Source organism: Penaeus japonicus, unplaced genomic scaffold, assembly GCF_977035675.1.
Source record: "Penaeus japonicus unplaced genomic scaffold, GWHDUDI00000001_assembly GWHDUDI00000023, whole genome shotgun sequence".
Classification (NCBI taxonomy): domain Eukaryota; kingdom Metazoa; phylum Arthropoda; class Malacostraca; order Decapoda; family Penaeidae; genus Penaeus; species Penaeus japonicus.
Window position 1 is genome coordinate 3,555,164 of NW_028234425.1, and position 4,958 is coordinate 3,560,121.

Here is a 4,958-nt window from a genome sequence, read left to right on the forward strand (position 1 = left end):
TATTATTATTATCATCAATATTATCATCATTACTAGTATTGTAATTGATATTATTATCACTATTATTATTACTATCACCATTACTATTATGACTATCATGATGAGAAAGACACTGGATTTTTTTTCTCTCTTTATCGACTTATTAATTTCAATATTGGTATTTATATCAAGGGATATTTACCTTTAGAACTTTTAACCTTACAAGTCAAAACAAACAAACAAATAAAAAAAACAGTTTATATTTCCTGAAAATCAAAAATGACGTTTAAAAAATTGTATAAATTGACCAACAAACACCCATTAAAAAAATAATATTTGATAAAAAAAACAAAAAACGATAGTAATAAAGAGAGAGAAAAAGAAGACATTAAAAGCAAGAGCTATATTGATAGACTCACCCATAGACTAATACATCGCTCCCCCATACACGACGCTTTGCAATAATTGGCGTCTAGAATTCCTCTAAGTGGAAAAGTAACTGTGCAGGAAGACGAAGAAGCGCGGAGCAACTTGCCAATGTTGAATTAATTAGGTTTTGTATTTTTATTTTTTTTTTTTTTTTTAATTTATGGTGAAAATGATATTTTATGTGTCTTTTTTGTGTGTGTGTCTGTTTTGAGGTCTGTGTTTTTTCTTCTTTGAGTTTCTGAGATTTGAGGAAAATGGAGCGATAGGTGGATAGATGGATATGGGTGGATGGATTGATGGATAGATAGGTTGGGAGCGATATGAAATAGAGAATTAGATAATTAGATATTTAATAGATAAATGGGGATACTGGTTTTGGGTACAAGGGGAAAACCATTAGTCTTTTTTCACACTCCCCATCTCTTTCTACAGCCCGACACATACTCTTTCTCTCTCTCAGTCTCTCTCTCTCTCTCTATCTCTTCTTCTTCTTTTTCTTTTTCTTCTTCTTCTTCATCCCTACCTCTGTTCTTCCTTTCCTTTCTATTTCATTTCTCTCTCTCGCCCTCTTCTCTCTCTCTCTCTCTCTCTCTCTCTCTCTCTCTCTCTCTCTCTCTCTCTCTCTCTCTCTCTCTCTCTCTCTCTCTCTCTCTCTCTCGGTCCATTAATGTAAAGATTTTCCTTTCCGCCGTCACACAAAAGACAGAATTTATCTAAGTGACATCAGTGAAAGACTTTCAAATTAAAAAGTCTGACTCACTAATTACCTGTTTATTCTGAAAAGTAATTTGCTGATGAACTTGTTACGACTGTATAATGAGACTGGAGACACTATTAGAAAATTAAAAAATGTAATTGTTATTTAACGACGTTCCGTATATTTTGTTCCGGCTTGCTTTACTAAGTCTATATCGCCCCATAACCTCCAAGGGGTAATGGGTCTTATTGTACCTGTTCCCAAGGGTGGGCTGATGTTGTTTCGTTTTAATTGATACGCGGAGACAAAACAAGGAGAACACAAATTAAAAAAAAAAGATGGAGAAACAAGTATTCGAGTCAAAGCTTAGGTAGTTACTTTCTTAAATAGTTTATAAGTTTAGGTGATTTGTTATTATATTTTATTTGTTATAAGAATAACATAGAAAAAAATACAAGACATGTTTTTCCTTTTTTATGTTTTTTCTTTATTTCACTCGTGATATAACCTTTGATATTTCTTATCTATCAATATAATTATTTTTTTAGTATGGATTCCTTCAAGTGTAAGAGGAAAAGGATGAGGAGTAAGTGACATTGAAAACGAAGGAAGCGAAGGAAGGACAAAGAGTAGCAAGGAAGGAAGGACAAGAGGGAGGTAGAAGACGAAGGGGCGAAGGAAGGGCAAGGAGTAGCAAGGAAGGAAGGACATGAGGGAGGTAGAAGACGAAGGGGCGAAGGAAAAGAGGGGAATAAGAGACGGAGGAGGAGGAGAAGGAAATGCGGAGGAAATAGGAAGCTTTATTGAACTCAGAAGATGCAGGAGATACGTAAGAAATGATTGGTTAATTATAGAGAATGCAAAGAAGGAGATGAAGGAAGGAGAGGAAATGCAAGGAAATCGGAGTCGAACGAAAGAAAAATATGGAACAAAGATCGGTCAGAAAAGGACAGGGCGTGAAAATAGGTCAAAAGACGTAGATCAGGTCAGGAGACAAAGGGAGACGGAGAGAGGTCAAGAAGCGTAGACAAGGTCAGGAATGGCAGAGAAATCAGCAAGCATAGAATAAGGAAGGACAGAAGACGAAGAAAGTCAAGTTAACGAAAAAAAAAATTAAGAGACGAAGAAAAGTCAGTAGACGAAAAGAATGCACAAATTCCAGACAAAACCAAAAGACGAAGGGCCGACACGAAACGAAAGAAAAGGTCAGGTCACGGAAGAGTACGAAACGAGGCAAGAGAGGTCGGAAAGGCGGAGCTTGCAAAGAGGCGCCTTGCGGTTGCGAGAAACTAGTTGTCTGTCATTACGAGGAAGCATTAGTGAAGGTGTGTTGTTTTACGCGGCTTTTAATGATGTGGCAGGATGTGCTGAAATGATGGCTGCCACTCACCCTAATAACACCAGGGCCTTTGTCGTCACGGGCGGCTTATCCACGAAGGTGTGCTTTCTGAAGAGAAAAAAAAGGAGAAAGGAAAGAGAAGAGGATATATAAAAGAAGGAGGAGGAAGGGAGAAGAGAAGGGAGATTGGAAAATATGAAAGGAAGGAGGGAGGAGGAAAGAGGGAGAAGGGGGGGGTGTTATAGAGTGAGGGGAGAAGATATATATATTTTTTAGGTTTTTGTATCTTATTAATGTTACTAGATTCTTTTTTTTTTTTTTTTGTATTTTATGCGATTCAAAAAACAAAACTTATATACTATTTAAATCTACCTCGTTTACTGAGCGAATCTTCAAGTTTTTTTTTTTATACAAACCACTTGCATCTATCTTGCTAGTGGAGGTGAGTTAGCTGTTAGTGATGGTGACAGATATTAAAACTGTTATAAATAAAACAACGAAAGGGAAGATTAATTTTATATGATGGAAATATATTATGAATATGGTATTGCTATGTTATTTTGTTTATGGTATTTTATATCTCTCATCAGTATCACAGTCGTTAAAATTATCTGAAATCATCCAAAATACATAACTATTCTTATCAAGAAATATTGATGATAATGATGATGACGGTGAGGACGGGGATGATATGATAGTGATAGTGGTATCAGTGATACATATTAATATTATATTAATATTATAATATAATAATATTGGTATTATCAATTATGATAATACCAATATTACTATTGATAATACCAATATTACTATTGCTATTACTATCATGATTTACCCTCTAGGAACAAACACACACACACACACACACACACACACACACACACACACACACACACACACACACACACACACACACACACACACACACACACACACACACACACACACTTTTCACTCCTTCTCTCACACTCACTGGTAAATGTATAATTCCTTCACGTGTCAAATATCTGATCATATTTACAGGAAAATAAGTTCGTCAACAATTCGATAATTACTTCGATCTTTCAATCTTGCAATAAGATGCAATGTGCAACATTAAGTATACGTTCTCGGAAATGGGTCTTGTTGAAAGAGTGCGTGATTATCTGACCCTCTATCTCCCCTACGTTGTTTTTTTTTTTTTTTTTTTTTTTTTTCCATTTACCCTTTTTCTTTTGTTTCTTCGTCTCCCCTCACTCCCGCCCCTTTCACTTTTTTTACCTTCCTGTCCCCTGTTTTCTCATCTTTCTTCTTCCCCTTTTGTCCCCTTTATCCTTCTCGCCTTCCTCCCCTTGCCTCATCTTCCTCCTTTTCCTTTGTCCGTTCCCTTTACCCCTTTATTCCCGTCCCCTTATCACTCTTTGCCCTCTTTTCTTCTCCTCTATTATTTTCTTCCTTCCTATGCTCCACCCATTTCACCTCCTCTTACCCTTGTCCCTCCGTCCTCTCCTCCCTCATTTTTATCTAATCTCTCTTACCCTTCCTTTTCCCCTCACACTCCTCCCCCATTTTCTCTCTTCCACTTTCCTTCTCTCTTTTTCTTCCTTACTACCCTCTCTTCCCCATTCCTTCCTTTTCCTCATCTCCCTCTCCATCTTCTCTCTTTCTCTCACTTATCCCCTACCACCCTCTCCTTCCCTCCTATCCTTCACGTCCTCCTCTCCTCCTTTACCCCGTTATTACCCCTCCTAATTTTGCCTCGTCTTCTTTCTTCCCCTCATCGGACCCATTCCTTCCTTTTCCCTTCATCTCCCCATCTTCCACTCTTTCCCACTTTCCCTCCTGTCCTATCACGAAGATCCTCCTCTCCCCCTTTTTTTCCCCCTCCTAATTTCCCGTCTTCTTTATTCCCTTCATTTTCTATCTCCCTTCCTTCCTTTTCCCCTCATCTCCCCATCTTCTCTCTTTCTCTTCACTTTCCCCTTCTCTCCTTCCCCTTCCTTCCCAATCACATCCTCTCAGTCACCTTTACTCTCCTATATATCCTTCTTCTTTATTCCCTCATTTCCTATCTCCCCTCCCTTCCTTCCTTTTTATCCCCCTCTCATCTCCCCATCCTTCTCTTCTCTTTCCTCACCTTTCTCTTTCTCACTTTCCCCTTCTCCTTCCTCTTCTTTCCCATCAGACCCCAACATCTCCTCCTCTCCTCCCCCTTTCCCCTCCCCTAAATTTCCCTCTTCTTTCTTCCCCTCTCTCTTTTTCCTCCATTTCCTTCCTTTTCCCTCATCTCCCCATCTTCTCTCTTTCTCACTATCCCCTTCCTTCTTCCCTTTACTGACTCCCCAACTCCTCCTAATTACCCACTTCTTTCTGTTCTTCCCCTTTCTGTTTCTTCTTCGCCCATTCCTCCCTCGAATCTTCGCCTTATCCTTATTCAAGTGTGACCTCAAAGTAAGGAGTGCTTCACACTTCGAGTATGAATCAGACTGTGTGTTAACTTCTATCCTTCTTTTAAACCTTCGACTGCTGAGTTAT

General features: G+C 38.5%; 1 long non-coding RNA gene across 3 annotated transcripts in view; it reads left to right on the forward strand.

The window, feature by feature from the left end:
• Positions 1-4,958, forward strand: part of LOC147469153 (uncharacterized) — a 339,895-nt gene that overhangs the window by 146,921 nt on the left and 188,016 nt on the right. The window lies entirely within an intron of this gene.